The sequence below is a fragment of the Panthera tigris genome, chromosome X (assembly GCF_018350195.1).
Source record: "Panthera tigris isolate Pti1 chromosome X, P.tigris_Pti1_mat1.1, whole genome shotgun sequence".
Lineage (NCBI taxonomy): Eukaryota > Metazoa > Chordata > Mammalia > Carnivora > Felidae > Panthera > Panthera tigris.
The window spans coordinates 45,383,453-45,406,550 of record NC_056677.1 but is presented as its reverse complement, the minus strand read 5'-3'; the positions used below and the strand labels follow the sequence as shown (position 1 = coordinate 45,406,550).

The 23,098-nt window shown below is 48.3% G+C and overlaps 2 long non-coding RNA genes across 4 annotated transcripts; both read left to right on the top strand.

The window, feature by feature from the left end:
• Positions 1-1,996: 1,996 nt before the first annotated feature.
• On the top strand, positions 1,997-11,418 carry LOC107180946. 3 transcript variants are annotated; one of them, XR_001511706.2, is made up of 3 exons: positions 1,997-2,169; positions 3,289-3,503; positions 9,738-11,418. It is a non-coding gene; the product is annotated as an uncharacterized LOC107180946 (long non-coding RNA). The 3 variants fall into 3 exon arrangements; XR_006213503.1 differs by lacking the exon at positions 9,738-11,418 and adding an exon at positions 5,172-5,934; XR_001511707.2 differs by lacking the exon at positions 9,738-11,418 and adding an exon at positions 5,167-5,934.
• Positions 11,419-14,284: 2,866 nt separating this feature from the next.
• Positions 14,285-22,139, top strand: LOC122235430. Its single transcript, XR_006213507.1, has 3 exons — positions 14,285-14,533; positions 16,345-16,452; positions 20,437-22,139. It is a non-coding gene; the product is annotated as an uncharacterized LOC122235430 (long non-coding RNA).
• Positions 22,140-23,098: the final 959 nt, after the last annotated feature.

Below are 23,098 nucleotides of genomic sequence, written 5' to 3'. Positions count from 1 at the left end.
AAGATCTTCTCATATAATTGTTAAAATCAAAAAGTTAATTAAAAAAAAAACATGAATACATACCAGTGAGAGCATGAAAAACCAAGAATTCTCACAGAATGTTGGTGGCAACACAAATGGGGATTCTTTTCGTGCAAGGTACACTGAGTGTGTTAAAAACATTGACGTCTTTTCATTTCAATAAACCTACTCTTGGAAAATGATTTTAAAAATCAGAGATGGTGCAAGTATGCATGCACAAGAATATTCTTTTCGTCTTATGTAAGTGTAATCTTTGAGGAATGTATCACTGTGTTCCTTCTTTGTATTTACTTGACTGAATTTCCCCCCAAAATTATGAGTGTGCTGTAAATAAATTTAGAGGACATTTTATCACACTCTTGTGGCTTGAAGATATGTACCTACTACACATTATAGAGAATATTAGAGATAATACAACAATAATAACGTGATCTCTATAAGTGCCAGGCTCAAGCTAAGAACCTGTTGGGTTATTGGGGCACCTGGATGGCTCAGTCTGTTGAGCTTCCGACTTCGACTTAGGTCATGATCTTGAGCCTCACGTCGGGCTCTTTGCTGACAGCTTGGAGCATGGAGCCTGCTTCGGATTCTGTGTCTTCATCTCTCTCTGACCCTCCCCCTGTTCATGCTCTGTCTCAAAAATAAATAAACATTAAGAACCTGTTGGATTATTTATGCAGGCCACCACTCCATAAACCAGATGCTATTACTTCCCTCATTTTATACCTACAGAAATTGTGGCATACAGAGAAGAAGTCAATTTTCAAGAGTCTCAAGCCTCCTCAAACAGGGCCCCAACAATCAGGCCTGAGGTCTGTCAGAATTACATTGCACATTGGTTTGCAGGATGTGTTCCTGCCCCCATTACAAGAATGAAACAAAAGACTCACTGGGGAAGAGGGTAAAACAGCCAGTAAAACTTAAAAAAAAATGTAATAACATAGTTATTGCCCACAATAAAGTGCTTAATGAAAGGGGGGAGGGGAAGCAATTTTGAAACTGTTCATACAGTACCGTTTCAGTATCATAAAAAAATATATTTACCAAAAAAAAAAAAAAAGCCTCAAAAGGAAATGAGGCATGTGTTCCAATTTTTCAACAAATATATACTGAAAACACACTGCTAGGCACCATTTTGTTGGTGTGCTGAAAATACACTGGTTGGCAAAAATAGCAAAACAAACAACCCCTACCTTACAAAGGTTCGTTCCATTATGATAATCGCCTTTGAGATGGGAGTCACAAGTTATTTCTGCTTTCCATCTCAGATGCTGGGTGATGTGACTGTGGATACAATTAGCTTCCTAATAACTTCGCCTTCCAAATTTTTTATACTGAGGTTGAGTGGCTTCGATAGTGAAAGAATTTATTTTACCATATGGAAGACCAAGGTCCAGAAAACTCAGGACACGGTGGGTACAGACCACAAAAAGAAACCTCAAAAACCGAGAAAACACGTTGCTGAGAAACCTAAGCAGCCCGAGATAACCCAACGGAAAAGGCAAAAAGGTGTGCTCTTCAGCCAGGTGTTTCAGAAACGATTTCCTCGAACAAAGAAAATCCAGTTCCAACCAGCCATACCCACCCTGGACTGCAAAAAGCCACCACTTTACAAAAAAAAAAAAAAAAAAAAAAGGAAACAGAATTTTTTCAAGCACAAACGGTGGGGGAAAGGAAGAGGGGAGAATGGCGACACGGCGCAACACCGCCACCTACTGGCCAAAGAAACTGAACGCCACACATCCCAAAAGAAAATACATCTTTTTCGCTGCCCTACCTTGAAGAGCTATGGAGATTATGGCTAAGGGAGTCAAGTGTAATGCCGCTGAGGGGAGGCAGAAAAAGAAGAACGCCCGAAATCACCCTGCCGAACCATCCTTGGCACAAAAACTTATGCCGCCCCGCCCCGGAACTGTGCCACCGCGGTATGAAGTTCCGCCCCCGGAAGTCCAAAACCCAGAAGGGAGAACGCGCCGGAGTCGGGACTGCACTGCGATTGGAGGGTTCTGGGCCGGCGCGAGGGCCTGAGTGAAGTCGGTGCCAGTCTGTGTGCCCCGGTCTTGGTAGGCTTCCGGATCCGTTCTAGGGTGATATCTGGGTCCTGTCTCCGGATTCCCGGGCGTCCTCGGTGTCCTGCAGGCGTCGCGTGTAAGAATCCCCTGGTCATTGTCCTTCTGCCCACCCCAACCTGTGAACATGCTTGTCCGCTTTTCCCTCGCTGTCCTCAGCCCTCCGTCCTCTGCTGCCTCCCAGTCATCTCAAGGTTCAGGAAGGGACCCTGCCGCCCCGGGCTTATCCGTCCTCAGTGACGAGGTTTTTCGGGTGATGGTGGGGGGTTCGTTGGGTCCGGAGACCAATGACCAAGAAAAGAATTTTCGAAGACGCTTTTGGTGCAAATAGATGATTTTATTAATTCACGGGGACAGGATGGGGCCGTGAGGAAAGACAGATTATATATTAGGGAGTTGGAAGAGGTAAAGTCCAGGGGAAGGTTCCAGTGAGATTTTCATATACTGAAGAAGATCACAGGATTTGGGAGGCCTAGCTGTTGTCAAGCTAAGGTTGTTTTTCCCTCTAGCAAAGCATTAGCATTAAGACAGTAGGGAGTTGCTGGAGAAATGTTTGGCTATGCCAGCCTCAAGTAATTGTCAACAGGCCGCAGGTTATGAGGAAATTTAATCCTATGCCCCATTTCCTGCCTTTCTTTCACATATCTCTCATGGATGTCCTCCTACCCAATGCCCTGGGCATCAGGAAACCCTGCTCCACTCCCTAGGGTTGCTGTGGAGCATTCCTCTCTCTCATCACCCCAGACACAATGCCCTTGTTCTCCCCTTCCCTCTAATGCCTCTACATCCGCAACATTCAGCCCTTTGGGGGCCTCCATCCAGGGGCCCCACACTCCCTTCGTTCCATCAGGACCCTCCTTCCCCAGTTTACCCGGGACTATAAATTCTCCCCCACAACACTGGTCTTTTTCGCCTTCCTTCCTCCTCCCTCCTTTCTTGGTACACCCAAATAAGGAACAAGCTTTGGGCGCCTGGGTGTCTCAGTAGGTGGAGCGTCCTACTCTTGATTTCTCTCAGGTCTTGGTGCCATAGTCCTAAGATTGAACTCCACCTCTGCCTGTCAGCATAGAGCCTGCAAGGATTCTATCCCTCTTTCTGCCCCTCCTTTGTTCACCCACTTGTGCTCTCTCGCTCTTTCAAAAACAAAAAAAAACTAACTCTGCACGTTCCACAACTGTATCTTCTGTACCTGCACTAGCTTTCCAGAACTCCAGCACCCATGCTTCTCAAGATGTTCATTGCTAATACATTAAGAGAAAAAAAGAGAGAGCAGCTATCAAACAGGAACTCTCACCACTTCCAGCAACATGGGATCTGCACTTGTATCTCTTCTGCCTCTGTGGAATAAGGGACCTGATCTCACTTGAGGCCAGGCCCATCACCTGGATCCTGTGCCCATCTTCTGGAGGAGAGGTAAGCCTTTGCAATGATCCCCAATTGTCACCTGTCCATTTGTATCTCGATCATCTGTTATCTGCGAGCATCCTCCTATTTGTCAACCCTATTATACGATGAACTAAAGCATAAAGCCATCCCTTATCCCATATCTTTCTGAGACACTGCCTGCCACATTTCCCTTGCTGCAAACAGCAAGTCCCCCTTGTTCTGTAACCATTTTCCTTGCCACCCACCTCAATCCTATTTTGTCAGCCTGCCTCCCAAAAGAAAATATTGGTCAAGGCCAGTGATCTTCATATCGCTAAGCTCTATGATAATGTCCTCTCCTCAAATAAGTGTATCTCTCGCATACCTTTGGTACATGTCAAAATTGCCTCGTTTTTTATCTATCCCTCCCTCCCTTCAATTTTTTATTTTTGTGTATTTGACAATTTACTATCTGGGCGTTGCTTCTCCAACCCCATTGGCCACTGTGCTCCTTATCAGTGTTTATTGCTCACTCCCTATTCCACAGGGCTTTTAACAGGGCCCTTCCCATCTACACTCTCTCTGTGGGTTGTTTCATCCTTGGTGCCAGCACAGAGCATGGACACAATGGGACCTCCCACGTTCGTACCTCATGCATCAACCTGTCCCCTGAGATCCACATTTGTCTGTGTCTTTGCTGGATGACCAGAAGGGAGCAGACACTTAACATGTCCCAAGCATGCCTCTTCATGTGACATGTTCCTTTGGTCTCCACTGCAACCCAGCACCACGTCCTCTGGATTCGATCTTCTGAAAACATCCTGTATCCATCCCGTTCTGTGCTCATCTACTGCTACTGTTTTTGTATCCAAATAATCTGCTCATCTCTTGTCTTCACGGCAGTAACTCTGGCCTACTCCTGTTCCTTGCACACGCTTCTTCCCTCCTTAGGACATTGGTGATCACAGTTGTCTCTGCCTGGGAGAGTCTCTCCCTGGATCCTTACATGGTGGGTTCCTTCTAGCCTTCTGGTTTCTGCTCCATTATTGCCTCCTCAGAGAGGCTCTCCCTGACCCCCTTGTGTAAAGTAGGTTGTTCCTGGCCTAGGACCTGGGTTATTTTCTTCCTAACACTTAGCCCACTAATTTGCTTATTCCTTGGTTGGTTGGTTGGTTGGTTGGTATTCTCTCACTCCCCAGATAAGTGCTACGTGACCGGCTTGTACAAGAGCACCACACACCTATTAAGAGAGGCTCTCATTAATGTTATGGAATGCCGAATAAAAGGTCACCTGACACCTGTTGTTGCTTTGTTGTGGGTTACTGAAAGGGTATCACTGGAGTGGGGGAGGGTTCCTGGATAATCTCCCTTTAAACCCACAGGAACACGTGTGTGCCCCCATGGTAGCTCCTGCAGGTTTTGAGGTGTTTGTGTTAAAGACAAGGTATACCTTCCTTTAAAGTGGCTAAATTAGTTCACTGCTAGGTAAAATGACATGTGCATGATAAATGAGAGGGAGAACGAGAAGATGTTAGCTCATGGTAAGGTCACGTAGGGTGGGCAGCAGTGCTGTCTGGACTTCATCTAGTAAGTTCTCTGGCTGCATGGCGACAGAAATGTTCCTTAGTCTCTGTGTGACTTGGTTTCTCCATCTGCACTAAGGGCAGTGAAGGCATGTGCCCATACTGTGACTGAGACTGTCTATTCTCAGAACAGGGCTGGCACCAGGAGCTCTCAAAAGGAGTTTGATGCATCATTGCTGTGCCTGTGTGAGCGACTGCCTGTGGGAGAATCAGGAGCCTGAGAAGAGCTGCTGGAGGCCAGAGTGCTCCCACCTGTCTTGTCTTGATGGAACCCACAGCCATGAACTAGCTAGGGAGAAACTGCCCTGGTTAGGACTGAGTCAGGAACCTGTACTGTAACTTCAGCAGGAAGGCTCCTGAAGGCATTGTGCCCAGAATGGGAAATTCTCAAGGAAACATTTTCATTTCGGGGATTTTATGATGAGGACTAGTGTGGTTTCATTCTGTTTTCCAGTCATGTAGACTGTGCTCCCCCCGTAATGACAGAAGGTATTTCCTTTGAAGGATTAAAGTATTGAGCCAATCACAGGGCTGACCTTTTCATTGATTATGTGGTAAATATGAGACTAGACAAAAGGTTGCCTATCCCAAGATATTCCAGCACTAGTCAGAGAGAAACAGGCAACTCAGCTTGCCCCCGAACTCCTGGAAGACATCACAAGCTTTGAGTAAGTTCATCTCTGCTTCCTGAGTATCCTTCACAGTTACCAGGCGCTGGTGGGTGCAGAGGACTTGGAAGAGAAGCTCTCTGGGCTCCGACATTACAATTGCTGACAAACATCTCCTAGGAACCTTAAAACATGTTGTCTGTGGCACTTGTTGGGTAGAACACTGGGTGTTTTAGGAAACCGATTTGACAATATATTATACTAAAAAACTATAAATAAATAAATAAAACATGGTGTCTGTCTTTGAACTACGAGTTTACTTTTATAGATTTTCTGTGCTGATGATGGCACAAGGGTTCATGATTGGTAAGCCAGTCTCTTTAAAAAAAAAAAAATCCTAAAGCTTTCCCTTTGGGATCTGGATATACTATATAGGAGTCTTGTCAGCATGAAGGTCAAGCAAAGATGAATGTTGTCTCCCAGTACTGGAGGAGTACGTGACACAAAGAGGTGGCAGATGGAGGTAAGGCTCTCAGGTCAGACTCCCCTGAATGGGAGGGGACAAGTGAGATGTATCAGACAAGTGGAGGAAAGGATTTTGCACCTATTTGCGTTTGGGACTCAGAGGAGTTCACTTTGCAGGCTGACCCAGCAGTCTCTTTGGGCAGAGGGATGGCTGAAGTTTAGGAACTTAGCTTACTGGAGCTGATCTTGGCTCTTGCTGTGCTGTGACACCCCAGAGGCTGCATCCCCGGATAAGGAAATGTGGAAAGTGAGTGACTCCCCATCAGGGGTTAATGATGGGGAGCATCAGCAGCATGCAGCAGACTAGGTGACCCTGCAGCTGAGGCTGTGGAGCAACAGCCCTTCCCGCAGAAGTGATGGACGTTGAGACCAAGAATCCAAGAGGTCTCCACATGCCAACACAGGTGAGCTGAGGCTGGGTCAGCCAGGAAGCAGCAGGTACTGGCCAAGAGGAGAGAGAGGAAAAAGCTGGTTTCACCAGCCACATGCAAGGTGGTGCAGGTCACTTCACCAGGTGGACCAGGGACACAAGAGTCCTCCTTCCCTCAGAAACCACCCAGGAGACTGTGAGCAACATAAGGATTTCATACACCCCATTCCAGCACCACCCGGGGAGACTTGTAAAGCACACATACACCTTCCCCTCTTGGAGGCAAGAAGGAAGGTGTGGTGGAAATCTGAGCGACTGAGCACTTCCTCAGCTAGACCAGTCACATGATTGATATCAACGATGCTTGGCAGATCATCAATGAATTCAGTGGGGTTTTTGCTCCTTTTCTGTGTAGTCCTGAGAGTGAATAATCATGAAGATCACATCAGCCAGAGAGAATCAATTACCCACCGTGCCCTTGTGGTCTGAGGAGCACCGGTGAATCTGTGATCCCAGCTCACCATCCCCACAGGCCCCTGCTCTGTCCACCCTCCAATCAGTCCATGTTAGAGGAGGATGGGGCATCCTTGCCTTGTCCTCTCCTTTAACTAGGACAACGTTTCATGTCCCATAAATGGACCCCCAAAGCAGAGCACAGAAGGAAGAGCAGACCAGACAGACACAGCGGAGTAACTCATGAGAGCTGTCACTGAGGTGAGCAGGTCCTTCTCAAGTCTGTCATGCCCTCCACGAGTGATGCCAGGCTCCATTCTCCTTTAACAACACAGGCCCCTTTTTCCAGGGCCTGAGCCATGCATAAAATGCTGTAGCATCCTTTAGGACTGGAGAAAATCACAAACACATTAGAGCTACTCTGCTTTCATTGCCTCCGTAGCCTTCTGCGACCTCATTGTTGTGCAGGATGGTTTTTTGGGGGGCTGTGGTTCCTCCCCCAGTTCCTTCTGAAGGCATCTCAGGATTATACCTCTCTCCTTCCATCCTCTACGATACACCTATCCCTTCAGTCCTAGCCAAAGCACATTCCCATTCTGAAGTGAGATCTATCAGGCAGTGAGAGGGAGGGAGAAAGGGCTGTGTGCTGGAAGGGGGTGAGCCATTCTGTTGTCATGGCAACATTCTTCTGCAGCTCCTCACTGGGTCACTCAGTCTCAGGCGTCAGCTTGCCTGAAGGTCCAGGATAGATGGGAAAGCACTTGTCTCCCTCTCCTTGTCTTTTTGTGATGAGACGTTGAGATGATGTAAAAAGAGAAAAATGGTTACCAGGGTACCTGAAGCTTCACCCATCTGACTCAAGAGGAAAAAAACCCAAGCCACAAAAGGGAGTAGAAACTAAACCACAGGATGTATTATGGGAGGCCACCCATAGAGAAAGGGTCCTGACTGTCAATAAATGTGCTTGTTACACACGCACACGTAGATACAGAGGAGCACTGCTTCCAGCCCAGAGCAGCACACTGACTGAGGCAGTAGGTACCAAGGGGGAGACCTGATGAGACAATGAGGAGGGAATGCAGGCCAACCCAGATCAAGCAAGGCAAGAGGGGCAATGTACCTTTTCAGTAGTTATCTACCGGTTCTTTCACGGCTTATTTGAAATCTGCATTTCATTTCCACCTATTTGTGTAACTACTTATTTAGGACAAACTCTATCCTATGTCACCTGTGTTTTCTCCCTTTTTTGGTACTAAAACCGATCACATAAAATGTACCATGTTAAGCATGTTTAAATGAACATCGATTGGTTCCATCAGGAAGTTCACACTGTTGTGCAACTATCGCCAGTATCATCCATTTCCAAAATTTTCATCATCCGACCTGTATCTTTGTACTCTTTAATTAAGAACCCCCCAGTACCGCTTCCCCTCCGCGCCTGGTAATCACTACGTGTGGGGAAAAGCCAAAAAGCAGACGACTTAGAGACGCAGACATCCAAGTTGGTGAAGAACCTAGGCAGCAGTTTAAGAAAGGCAGGTTGAAAGGTAGAAAGATTTTATCCCAGGGCTGCGTGTTTTATTGGGTCCCTAACACGTAGAAAAAACCTATTTCCAGCCAGGGCAGCCAAAAGCGCGCATGCGTAAAAAGAAGGTCCTGTTGTTGTTGTTGTTGTTGTTGTTGTTTTAAAAGAAAGCAGCTCTGAGTTTTTTCAAACTCGGAAGGCGGGGGAAGAGGTGGTCCGAGCTGGTACAGTGCGCAACACTGCCACCTACTGGCCAGAGAAACGGAACGACACACATCACAAAGGAAAATCCATCGTTTCCTCTGTTCGCCTGTAAAGAGCCCTGCAGATCATAGCTGAGGTGGCAAAGAGGAATGCTGCTGAGGGGGAGCGAAGGCTGTGGTACAATCGAACTGGCCCGGCCGAACGGTCTTTGGCACAATAGCCTTCTATGGTCCTGCCCCGGAACTAAGCCAACAGAAGCAGGAAGGCCCGCGCCCGGAAGTTCCGGCGCCCGGTAGAGGAAAAGTCAGGGCTTCGGGATGCGTTCCAGTTGTGAGGTTCTGAGCCTGGTTCCGGCGACTGAGTGAGGTCCTTGCCAGTCTGTGTGCCCAGTTCTGAAGACGGTTTCCATACTCGTCCAAGGCCCCAAACCCCTGTTATCCGGCTGCTATTCCTCGATCCCCGGACTCTCAGACCGTCCTTTGGGCGACGCGTGTCCGAATCCCCTGGTCATTGTTCTGCCCACTCTAGCCTGTGAACGCTGGTCCCAAGGCACAGTTGCTATCCTCCTCTCAGCCCTCCCTCCCCTGCTGCCTCCAGGTCTATCAAGGCCCTAGAAGACAAACCGGCCACCCCCGGTCCTCTCCGTCCTCAGGGTTGTTCTCCCCAACACGAATATCCAGCTGCCCATGGACCTGCCTTGGACCCCGGACATCAGGAACCCCGCTCCCCTCCCTGGAGTCGCTGTCTAGCATTCCTCTCTCTCATCACCCCCAAAAGGCCTGTTCTCCAGCCCCCTCCCTCTACTGCGTCTACAGCCTAGGCATTAAGCCCTTTAGGGAGCCCCCCGGTTCTGTGGCCACTTAGGTCATGTCACATCCTACTAGGCCAGCTTAAGGGGCTATAAATTGTCCTGCGCAAAACAGGTCTTTGCTCCTTCCTCTCTCCTCTCCTGGTACACCCTAATAAAGACGAAATCCTGCAACCTCCTGACCTGTATCTTTTCTCTATCTGCAGTAACCTTCTAGTGCTCCATGACCCACGCTTCTCAAGAAGTTCAATGGTAATACATTAAAAAGAAGAAGAAGAAGAAGAAGAAGAAGAAGAAGAAGAAGAAGAAAAGAAAAAAGAGCAGTTATCAGACAGGAACTCTCACCGCTTCACAGCAACACCTGATCTGCACCTGTATCTCTGCTATCCCTGTGGAATAAGGGACCTTATCCTACCTGAGGCCAGGCCCTTCACCTGGATCCCATGCCCATCTTCTGGAGGAGGAGTAGGACTTTGCAATGATTCCAATTATCATCTATCCATTTATTTATTTCTCCATCATTCTGTTATCTATGATAACAAGAAGCAGTAAAACGTAAAGCCATCCCTTATCCCATATCTTTCTGAGACACTGCCACATTTCGCTTGCTGTAAACAGCAAGTCTTCCCTTGTTCTGTAACCATTTTTTTTTTTTTGCTAACTTCTCCAGTCCAGCTTCTATCAACCTGCCCCCCCCCCCAGATGAAAACAGCTATCAAGGGCACCAGTGAATCCCTTTGATGATGTCCTCTCCTCAACCTACTGTACCTCTCAGATAGCTCTGGTACACTTAACAATTGCCTGGTTCTTGAAAGTGTCCCTCCCTCCCTCCCTCCCTTTCTTCTAATTTGTATTTTGGTCTATTTGAAAATTTACTCTTTGGGTGATGTTCTCCCAAACCCAGTGGCCACTGTGCTCCTTGTCAGTGTTTATTGCTCACTCCCTATTCCACAGGGCTTTTAACAGGGCCCTTCCCATCTACACTCTCTCTGTGGGTTGTTTCATCCTTGGTGCCAGCACAGAGCATGGACACAATGGGACCTCCCACGTTCGTACCTCATGCATCAACCTGTCCCCTGAGATCCACATTTGTCTGTGTCTTTGCTGGATGACCAGAAGGGAGCAGACACTTAACATGTCCCAAGCATGCCTCTTCATGTGACATGTTCCTTTGGTCTCCACTGCAACCCAGCACCACGTCCTCTGGATTCGATCTTCTGAAAACATCCTGTATCCATCCCGTTCTGTGCTCATCTACTGCTACTGTTTTCGTATCCAAATAATCTGCTCATCTCTTGTCTTCACGGCAGTAACTCTGGCCTACTCCTGTTCCTTGCACACGCTTCTTCCCTCCTTAGGACATTGGTGATCACAGTTGTCTCTGCCTGGGAGAGTCTCTCCCTGGATCCTTACATGGTGGGTTCCTTCTAGCCTTCTGGTTTCTGCTCCATTATTGCCTCCTCAGAGAGGCTCTCCCTGACCCCCTTGTGTAAAGTAGGTTGTTCCTGGCCTAGGACCTGGGTTATTTTCTTCCTAACACTTAGCCCACTAATTTGCTTATTCCTTGGTTGGTTGGTTGGTTGGTTGGTATTCTCTCACTCCCCAGATAAGTGCTACGTGACCGGCTTGTACAAGAGCACCACACACCTATTAAGAGAGGCTCTCATTAATGTTATGGAATGCCGAATAAAAGGTCACCTGACACCTGTTGTTGCTTTGTTGTGGGTTACTGAAAGGGTATCACTGGGGTGGGGGAGGGTTCCTGGATAATCTCCCTTTAAACCCACAGGAACACGTGTGCCCCATGGTAACTCCTGCAGGTTTTGAGGTGTTTGTACTAATGACACACAAAAAAACCTTTCTTCTCAGTCGTTAAATTACTTCACTTGCTGCTTAAAATGAGATACCCATGATGAATGAGAGAAAGAAAGAGAAGAGGTTGGCCCATCATAAGGACACCTAGGGTGGGCAGCAGTGCTCTCAAGATTTCATCTAGTGAACTCTCAGGCTGCATAGCAGCAGGCGTGTTCCTTAGTGTCCCTGTGACTTGGTTTCTCCATCTGCACTTAGGACAGTCAGGGCATGTGCCCGTAAGGTGAATGAAACTATTTTCAGAACAAAGCTGGCACCAGGAGTTCTCAAGATGTTTCATAAATCATTGCTTCGCATTGTGAGTGACTGCCTGTGGGAGAATCAGGAGCCTGAGAAGAGCAGCCAGAGTGTTCCCACGTGTATTGTCTGTATGGGACCCACACCCATGGAACTAGCTAGGGAGAAACTGTCCTGGTTAGGACCGAGCCAGGAACCTGTATTGTAACTCCAGCAGGAAGGCCACTAAAGGCATTGTGCCCAGAATGGGAAGTTCTCAAGCAAACACTTTCATTTTGGGGATGTTACCTTTAGGGCAGTTGTTCTTTAATTCTGTTTTCCAGTCATGTAGACTGTGCTTCCCCCGGTAATGAGAAAAGTAGTTACTTTGAACGATTAAACTATGGAGCCAGTCTCCGTGCTGCTGTTTTAATTCATTATGTGGTAAATAGGAGACTGGAAAAAAGGTTGCCAAACCTCCAAATACTCCTGGACTAGTCACCTAGGAAGACACACCCAGATTTGCCCCAGAACTCCTGGAAGACATCACAAGCTTTGGGTAAGTTCATCTCTGCTGCCGAGTATCCAGGTGCTGGTGGGAGCAGAGGACTTAGGATTGAAGCTCTCTGGGTACTGATGTTACAATTGCTGACAAGCATCTCCTAGGACCCTTTTAAAACATGGTGTCTGTCTTTGAACTCTGAGTTTACTTTTATAGATCGTCCCTACTGACAATGGCACAAGGGTTCATGACTGACTGGTAATCCTCTCTCTTTTATGTTTCTTTCTCACTAGCCAATCTCTTTTTGCTTAATAATAATAATAATAATAATAATAAAAGCAAATCCTAAAGCTTTCCCTTTGGGATCTGGATATACTATGGGAGTCTTGTCAGCATGAAGGTCAAGCAAAGATGAATGTTGTCTCCCAGTACTGGAGGAGTACGTGACACAAAGAGGTGGCAGATGGAGGTAAGGCTCTCAGGTCAGACTCCCCTGAATGGGAGGGGACAAGCGAGATGTATCAGACAAGTGGAGGAAAGGATTTTGCACCTATTTGCATTTGGGACTCAGAGGAGTTCACTTTGCAGGCTGACCCAGCAGTCTCTTTGGGCAGAGGGATGGTTGAAGTTTAGGAACTTAGCTTACTGGAGCTGATCCTGGCTCCCGCTGTGCTGTCTCACCTCAGGGGCTGCATTCCCAGTAGAGGAAATGTGGAAAGTGACTGAGACCACATGAAAGGGTCCATGAAGGAGGTCTAAATAGGCAAAGGACTAGACCCTGCAGCTGAGGCTGTGAAGCAAAGGCCCTGTCAAGGGTGATGATGGAGGTTGAGACCAAGAATCCGAGAGGTCTACAGATGCCAGTACAGGTGAGCTGAGGCTAGGTGAGCCAGGGGGCATCCTGTGCCCATCAAAAGGAAGACAGGGACATGTAAGTTTCACTAGTGAAATGCACAGATGGTGCAGGTAACTTCACCAGGTGGACCAGGGAGACAAGAATCCTCCTTCCCTAGAAACCACCCAGAACACTGTGAGCAACTTAAGAATTTCAAAACCCCCCCTTCCAACATCACCCAGGAGACTTGTAAACCACAATACACCTTCCCCACCTTGGAGGCAAGTAGGGAGGTTTGGTGGAAATCTGAGAGAGTGAGCATCCTCAACTAGACCAGTCACATGATTGATATCGAACAAGCTTACCAGCTGAGCAATGAAATCTGTGCGCTTTTTGTTCCTTTTCTATGCAGTCCTAAGAGAGGACAGTCACGATAAAGATCACATCAGCCAGAGAGAATAAATTAACCACAGTGCCCTTGTGGTCCAGGAAGCACTAGTGAATATGTGATCCCAGCTCACCATCCCAACAGGTCCTGTCTGTCCACCCTCCAATCAGTCCATGTTAGGGGAGAATGGGGCATCCTTGCCTTTTCCTCTCACTTAACTAGGACAACGTTTCACGTCCATAAATGGATCCCAACAGTGGGGCACAGAAGGAAGAGCAGACCAGACAGACACACAGAGCGGAGTAACTCATGAGAGCTGTCACTGAGCTGAGCAGGTCCGACTCGACTCTGGCATTGTTCTCTCCACGAGCAATGCCAGGTTCCATTTTCCTTTAACAACACAGGCCCTGTTGTCCAGGGCCTGAGCGGTAGAGCTTGTCCTCAGAAAATGGTGTAGCCTCCTGTAGAGCTGGAGAAAATCATAAAAACACATTGGAGCCACTCTGCTTTCATAGCTTTCATAGCCTCCTGAGACCTCAGTGCTTTCTAGGATGGTTTCTTTGGGGCTGTGGTTCCTCCCCCAGTCCCTTCTGAGGGCATCCCAAGTTTACACCTCTCTCTTTGAATCCTCTACTGTACATCTATCCCTTCCCATCTAGCCCAAGCACATTTCCATTCTCGCAGGAGATCTAGCAGGCTGGGAGAGGGAGGGAGAAGGGCCTGTGTGCTGGAAGGGAGTGAAGGATTCTTTTGTCTTGGCAACATTCTTCTGCTCAACCTCAGGCATCAGACCCTCTGAAGGTCCGGTCAGATGAGAAAGCACTTGTCTCCATCCCCCTCTCTTTCTGTGATCAGACATTGAGATGATTAACAAAAACCAAAACCAAAAACAAAACCAGGGTAACCGAAGCTTCATCAATCTGAAGGAAAAAAACCCAAACCAGAAAAAGAAGTAGAAACGAAACCATAGGATGTATTGTCTGAGGCCGCCCCCAGACACCGGGTCCTGACTCCAATAAATGTGCTTGTTCCAAGTGTCCTGTGCACCGACAGACATGTGCACATGTGGATACAGAGGAGCACTGCTTCCAGCCCAGTGCAGCACAGTGACTGGGACAAAAGGTACCTACAGGGGATGAGACAATGAGGAGGGAATGCAGGCCGACCCAGATCAAGCAAGACAAGAGGGGTAATGTACCTTTTCAGTCGTTATCTATAGGTTCTTTCACGGCTTATTTGAAATCTGCATTTCATTTCCACCCATTTGTGCAACTACTTAGTTAGACCAAAGTCTATGATTATCACCTTCACCTGAAAGATGTTTTTCCTCGCTTTTGTGGTGGCAAAATATCCGTCACAAAATTTACCATGTTAAGCATGTTTAAATGAACATCGATCGTTTCCACCAGGAAGTTCACGCTGTTGTGTAACTTTGATATCGCCAGTATCATCCATCTTCAGAGTTTTCATCACCCGACCTATATTTTTGTACCCTTTAAATAAAACCCCCCAGTACCGCTTCCCCTGGGTCCCTGTAATCACTACGTGGGAGGAGGGGGCGGGGGGGGGGTGGGGGTGGTGAGGCAAAAGCCAGACGACTTAGAGTCGCAGATCCAAGTTGGCGAGGAACCTAGGCAGCAATTTAAGAAAGGCAACTTGAAAGGTAGAAAGATATCCCAGTGCTGCGCATTTTCTGTGGGTCCCTAACACCTAGAAGGAAGCAATTTTAGCAAGGGTAGCCAAACGCGCGCATGCGTAAAGGAAAGGCCTCCCCCCCCCCCCCCAAAGAAAATCATTCCGAGTGTTTTCAAACTCGAAGGGCGGGGGTGGAGGCAGTACTAACGGGTACAATGTGCAACACTGCCACCTACTGGTTAGAGAAACAGAGTGACACACATGGCGAAGGAAAATCGATCTTTTCCGCTGTTCGACTGTAACGAGCCCTGCAGATCGGAGCCTAGGGAACGAGGAGGAATGCAGCTGAGGGGCAGAGAAAGCGGTAGCACGGCCGATGTGGCTAGGCCTAAGCGTCTTTGGCACAATAGCTTTCCGTGGTTCCGCCCCGGAATTAAGGCAACAGAAGCAGGAAGTCCCGCCTCCGGAAATTCCGGAGTCCGGTAAGGGAAAGGCCGGTCTCAGGGGTTCCTTCCATTTGTAGGGTTTGAGCAGGCTTGTGGTGGCTGAGTGAGGTGTCCAGCAGTCTGTGTGTTGAGTACTGAGGACTCCTTCCATACTGGTCCAAAGCCCCGAACACCTGTTATGCGGGTGCTATTCGTCGATTCCCGGGAGCTCCGACTGTCCCTTGGGCGACCGAGTCCGGATTCCCTGGTCATTGTTCTGTCCACTCCGGCCTGCGTACACGTTCTTCCCGTGGCACAGTTGCTGTAGTCCTGTCAGCCTCCAGGAGACAAACCGGCCACCCCGGTCATCTCCGTCTTTAGTGTAGTTCTTCCCAACCCGGGCATCCCGCTGTCCTCGGACCTCCCCTGTGCCCTGGACTTCTGGAGACCCTGCTCCCCTTGCTGGTGTGACTGTCTAGCATTCTCCTCTCTCATCACCACAAACAGGATGCCCTGTTCTCCAGCTCCCTCCCTGGAATGCCTGTACATCCACAGCTGTCAGCCCTTTTGAGAGCCACCAGTTTGAGGGCCACAGGGTTACTTCAGTGTAGATTGTCCTCCCCTCATCCCCACGTAATGAGAAAAATTTTGGTTTTGAAAGATTAAAGTATTGAGCCAATCTCAAGTGCTTTTAAAAAAATGTTTATTTATTTTGGGGAGACACAGATAGAGCGCCAGCAGGGGAGGAGCAGAGAGAGGGAGAAAAGGATTCCGAAGCAGTCTCCAGGCTCTGAGCCGTCAGCACAGAGCCCTAAAGCCCCATGCAGGACTCAAACACACAAACCTGAGATCATGACCTCAGCCAAAGTCAGAAGCTTAACTAACTGAGCCACCTAGGCGCCCCAAGTGCTGCTCTTTTAATTGATTATGTGGTAAATAGGAGACTGGAAAAAAGGTTGCCAAACCTCCAAGATACTCCAGGACTGGTCACCTAGGAAGACACACCCAGATTTGCCCCAGAACTCCTGGAAGACATCACAAGCTTTAGGTAAGTTCATCTCTGCTGCCCGAGTATCCTTAATAGTTACCAGGCGCTGGTGGGAGCAGAAGACTTAGGACTGAAGCTTTCTGGGTACTGACGTTACAATTGCTGACAAGCATCTCCTAGGACCCTTTTAACACATAGTGTCTGTCTTCGAACTCTGAGTTTATTTTTATGGATCGTCCCTGCTGACGATGGCACAAGGGTTCATGATTGGTAATCTTCTCTTTTATGTTTCTTTCTCTGCTAGCCAATCTCTTTTTGCTTAATAAAAAAAAAAAAAGCAAATCCTAAAGCTTTCCCTTTGGGATCTGGATATACTATATAGGAGTCTTGTCAGCATGAAGGTCAAGCAAAGATGAATGTTGTCTCCCAGTACTGGAGGAGTATGTGACACAAAGAGGTGGCAGATGGAGGTAAGGCTCTCAGGTCAGACTCCCCTGAATGGGAGGGGACAAGTGAGATGTATCAGACAAGTGGAGGAAAGGATTTTGCACCTATTTGCGTTTGGGACTCAGAGGAGTTCACTTTGCAGGCTGACCCAGCAGTCTCTTTGGGCAGAGGGATGGCTGAAGTTTAGGAACTTAGCTTACTGGAGCTGATCTTGGCTCTTGCTGTGCTGTGACACCCCAGAGGCTGCATCCCAGGATAAGGAAATGTGGAAAGTGAGTGACTCCCCATCAGGGGTTAATGATGGGGAGCATCAGCAGCATGCAGCAGACTAGGTGACCCTGCAGCTGAGGCTGTGGAGCAACAGCCCTTCCCGCAGAAGTGATGGACGTTGAGACCAAGAATCCAAGAGGTCTCCACATGCCAACACAGGTGAGCTGAGGCTGGGTCAGCCAGGAAGCAGCAGGTACTGGCCAAGAGGAGAGAGAGGAAAAAGCTGGTTTCACCAGCCACATGCAAGGTGGTGCAGGTCACTTCACCAGGTGGACCAGGGACACAAGAGTCCTCCTTCCCTCAGAAACCACCCAGGAGACTGTGAGCAACATAAGGATTTCATACACCCCATTCCAGCACCACCCGGGGAGACTTGTAAAGCACACATACACCTTCCCCACTTGGAGGCAAGAAGGAAGGTGTGGTGGAAATCTGAGCGACTGAGCACTTCCTCAGCTAGACCAGTCACATGATTGATATCAACGATGCTTGGCAGATCATCAATGAATTCAGTGGGGTTTTTGCTCCTTTTCTGTGTAGTCCTGAGAGTGAATAATCATGAAGATCACATCAGCCAGAGAGAATCAATTACCCACCGTGCCCTTGTGGTCTGAGGAGCACCGGTGAATCTGTGATCCCAGCTCACCATCCCCACAGGCCCCTGCTCTGTCCACCCTCCAATCAGTCCATGTTAGAGGAGGATGGGGCATCCTTGCCTTGTCCTCTCCTTTAACTAGGACAACGTTTCATGTCCCATAAATGGACCCCCAAAGCAGAGCACAGAAGGAAGAGCAGACCAGACAGACACAGCGGAGTAACTCATGAGAGCTGTCACTGAGGTGAGCAGGTCCTTCTCAAGTCTGTCATGCCCTCCACGAGTGATGCCAGGCTCCATTCTCCTTTAACAACACAGGCCCCTTTTTCCAGGGCCTGAGCCATGCATAAAATGCTGTAGCATCCTTTAGGACTGGAGAAAATCACAAACACATTAGAGCTACTCTGCTTTCATTGCCTCCGTAGCCTTCTGCGACCTCATTGTTGTGCAGGATGGTTTTTTGGGGGGCTGTGGTTCCTCCCCCAGTTCCTTCTGAAGGCATCTCAGGATTATACCTCTCTCCTTCCATCCTCTACGATACACCTATCCCTTCAGTCCTAGCCAAAGCACATTCCCATTCTGAAGTGAGATCTATCAGGCAGTGAGAGGGAGGGAGAAAGGGCTGTGTGCTGGAAGGGGGTGAGCCATTCTGTTGTCATGGCAACATTCTTCTGCAGCTCCTCACTGGGTCACTCAGTCTCAGGCGTCAGCTTGCCTGAAGGTCCAGGATAGATGGGAAAGCACTTGTCTCCCTCTCCTTGTCTTTTTGTGATGAGACGTTGAGATGATGTAAAAAGAGAAAAATGGTTACCAGGGTACCTGAAGCTTCACCCATCTGACTCAAGAGGAAAAAAACCCAAGCCACAAAAGGGAGTAGAAACTAAACCACAGGATGTATTATGGGAGGCCACCCATAGAGAAAGGGTCCTGACTGTCAATAAATGTGCTTGTTACACACGCACACGTAGATACAGAGGAGCACTGCTTCCAGCCCAGAGCAGCACACTGACTGAGGCAGTAGGTACCAAGGGGGAGACCTGATGAGACAATGAGGAGGGAATGCAGGCCAACCCAGATCAAGCAAGGCAAGAGGGGCAATGTACCTTTTCAGTAGTTATCTACCGGTTCTTTCACGGCTTATTTGAAATCTGCATTTCATTTCCACCTATTTGTGTAACTACTTATTTAGGACAAACTCTATCCTATGTCACCTGTGTTTTCTCCCTTTTTTGGTACTAAAACCGATCACATAAAATGTACCATGTTAAGCATGTTTAAATGAACATCGATTGGTTCCATCAGGAAGTTCACACTGTTGTGCAACTATCGCCAGTATCATCCATTTCCAAAATTTTCATCATCCGACCTGTATCTTTGTACTCTTTAATTAAGAACCCCCCAGTACCGCTTCCCCTCCGCGCCTGGTAATCACTACGTGTGGGGAAAAGCCAAAAAGCAGACGACTTAGAGACGCAGACATCCAAGTTGGTGAAGAACCTAGGCAGCAGTTTAAGAAAGGCAGGTTGAAAGGTAGAAAGATTTTATCCCAGGGCTGCGTGTTTTATTGGGTCCCTAACACGTAGAAAAAACCTATTTCCAGCCAGGGCAGCCAAAAGCGCGCATGCGTAAAAAGAAGGTCCTGTTGTTGTTGTTGTTGTTGTTGTTGTTGTTGTTTTAAAAGAAAGCAGCTCTGAGTTTTTTCAAACTCGGAAGGCGGGGGAAGAGGTGGTCCGAGCTGGTACAGTGCGCAACACTGCCACCTACTGGCCAGAGAAACGGAACGACACACATCACAAAGGAAAATCCATCGTTTCCTCTGTTCGCCTGTAAAGAGCCCTGCAGATCATAGCTGAGGTGGCAAAGAGGAATGCTGCTGAGGGGGAGCGAAGGCTGTGGTACAATCGAACTGGCCCGGCCGAACGGTCTTTGGCACAATAGCCTTCTATGGTCCTGCCCCGGAACTAAGCCAACAGAAGCAGGAAGGCCCGCGCCCGGAAGTTCCGGCGCCCGGTAGAGGAAAAGTCAGGGCTTCGGGATGCGTTCCAGTTGTGAGGTTCTGAGCCTGGTTCCGGCGACTGAGTGAGGTCCTTGCCAGTCTGTGTGCCCAGTTCTGAAGACGGTTTCCATACTCGTCCAAGGCCCCAAACCCCTGTTATCCGGCTGCTATTCCTCGATCCCCGGACTCTCAGACCGTCCTTTGGGCGACGCGTGTCCGAATCCCCTGGTCATTGTTCTGCCCACTCTAGCCTGTGAACGCTGGTCCCAAGGCACAGTTGCTATCCTCCTCTCAGCCCTCCCTCCCCTGCTGCCTCCAGGTCTATCAAGGCCCTAGAAGACAAACCGGCCACCCCCGGTCCTCTCCGTCCTCAGGGTTGTTCTCCCCAACACGAATATCCAGCTGCCCATGGACCTGCCTTGGACCCCGGACATCAGGAACCCCGCTCCCCTCCCTGGAGTCGCTGTCTAGCATTCCTCTCTCTCATCACCCCCAAAAGGCCTGTTCTCCAGCCCCCTCCCTCTACTGCGTCTACAGCCTAGGCATTAAGCCCTTTAGGGAGCCCCCCGGTTCTGTGGCCACTTAGGTCATGTCACATCCTACTAGGCCAGCTTAAGGGGCTATAAATTGTCCCGCGCAAAACAGGTCTTTGCTCCTTCCTCTCTCCTCTCCTGGTACACCCTAATAAAGACGAAATCCTGCAACCTCCTGACCTGTATCTTTTCTCTATCTGCAGTAACCTTCTAGTGCTCCATGACCCACGCTTCTCAAGAAGTTCAATGGTAATACATTAAAAAGAAGAAGAAGAAGAAGAAGAAGAAGAAGAAGAAGAAGAAGAAGAAGAAGAAGAAGAAAAGAAAAAAGAGCAGTTATCAGACAGGAACTCTCACCGCTTCACAGCAACACCTGATCTGCACCTGTATCTCTGCTATCCCTGTGGAATAAGGGACCTTATCCTACCTGAGGCCAGGCCCTTCACCTGGATCCCATGCCCATCTTCTGGAGGAGGAGTAGGACTTTGCAATGATTCCAATTATCATCTATCCATTTATTTATTTCTCCATCATTCTGTTATCTATGATAACAAGAAGCAGTAAAACGTAAAGCCATCCCTTATCCCATATCTTTCTGAGACACTGCCACATTTCGCTTGCTGTAAACAGCAAGTCTTCCCTTGTTCTGTAACCATTTTTTTTTTTTTTGCTAACTTCTCCAGTCCAGCTTCTATCAACCTGCCCCCCCCCCCCCAGATGAAAACAGCTATCAAGGGCACCAGTGAATCCCTTTGATGATGTCCTCTCCTCAACCTACTGTACCTCTCAGATAGCTCTGGTACACTTAACAATTGCCTGGTTCTTGAAAGTGTCCCTCCCTCCCTCCCTCCCTTTCTTCTAATTTGTATTTTGGTCTATTTGAAAATTTACTCTTTGGGTGATGTTCTCCCAAACCCAGTGGCCACTGTGCTCCTTGTCAGTGTTTATTGCTCACTCCCTATTCCACAGGGCTTTTAACAGGGCCCTTCCCATCTACACTCTCTCTGTGGGTTGTTTCATCCTTGGTGCCAGCACAGAGCATGGACACAATGGGACCTCCCACGTTCGTACCTCATGCATCAACCTGTCCCCTGAGATCCACATTTGTCTGTGTCTTTGCTGGATGACCAGAAGGGAGCAGACACTTAACATGTCCCAAGCATGCCTCTTCATGTGACATGTTCCTTTGGTCTCCACTGCAACCCAGCACCACGTCCTCTGGATTCGATCTTCTGAAAACATCCTGTATCCATCCCGTTCTGTGCTCATCTACTGCTACTGTTTTCGTATCCAAATAATCTGCTCATCTCTTGTCTTCACGGCAGTAACTCTGGCCTACTCCTGTTCCTTGCACACGCTTCTTCCCTCCTTAGGACATTGGTGATCACAGTTGTCTCTGCCTGGGAGAGTCTCTCCCTGGATCCTTACATGGTGGGTTCCTTCTAGCCTTCTGGTTTCTGCTCCATTATTGCCTCCTCAGAGAGGCTCTCCCTGACCCCCTTGTGTAAAGTAGGTTGTTCCTGGCCTAGGACCTGGGTTATTTTCTTCCTAACACTTAGCCCACTAATTTGCTTATTCCTTGGTTGGTTGGTTGGTTGGTTGGTATTCTCTCACTCCCCAGATAAGTGCTACGTGACCGGCTTGTACAAGAGCACCACACACCTATTAAGAGAGGCTCTCATTAATGTTATGGAATGCCGAATAAAAGGTCACCTGACACCTGTTGTTGCTTTGTTGTGGGTTACTGAAAGGGTATCACTGGGGTGGGGGAGGGTTCCTGGATAATCTCCCTTTAAACCCACAGGAACACGTGTGCCCCATGGTAACTCCTGCAGGTTTTGAGGTGTTTGTACTAATGACACACAAAAAAACCTTTCTTCTCAGTCGTTAAATTACTTCACTTGCTGCTTAAAATGAGATACCCATGATGAATGAGAGAAAGAAAGAGAAGAGGTTGGCCCATCATAAGGACACCTAGGGTGGGCAGCAGTGCTCTCAAGATTTCATCTAGTGAACTCTCAGGCTGCATAGCAGCAGGCGTGTTCCTTAGTGTCCCTGTGACTTGGTTTCTCCATCTGCACTTAGGACAGTCAGGGCATGTGCCCGTAAGGTGAATGAAACTATTTTCAGAACAAAGCTGGCACCAGGAGTTCTCAAGATGTTTCATAAATCATTGCTTCGCATTGTGAGTGACTGCCTGTGGGAGAATCAGGAGCCTGAGAAGAGCAGCCAGAGTGTTCCCACGTGTATTGTCTGTATGGGACCCACACCCATGGAACTAGCTAGGGAGAAACTGTCCTGGTTAGGACCGAGCCAGGAACCTGTATTGTAACTCCAGCAGGAAGGCCACTAAAGGCATTGTGCCCAGAATGGGAAGTTCTCAAGCAAACACTTTCATTTTGGGGATGTTACCTTTAGGGCAGTTGTTCTTTAATTCTGTTTTCCAGTCATGTAGACTGTGCTTCCCCCGGTAATGAGAAAAGTAGTTACTTTGAACGATTAAACTATGGAGCCAGTCTCCGTGCTGCTGTTTTAATTCATTATGTGGTAAATAGGAGACTGGAAAAAAGGTTGCCAAACCTCCAAATACTCCTGGACTAGTCACCTAGGAAGACACACCCAGATTTGCCCCAGAACTCCTGGAAGACATCACAAGCTTTGGGTAAGTTCATCTCTGCTGCCGAGTATCCAGGTGCTGGTGGGAGCAGAGGACTTAGGATTGAAGCTCTCTGGGTACTGATGTTACAATTGCTGACAAGCATCTCCTAGGACCCTTTTAAAACATGGTGTCTGTCTTTGAACTCTGAGTTTACTTTTATAGATCGTCCCTACTGACAATGGCACAAGGGTTCATGACTGACTGGT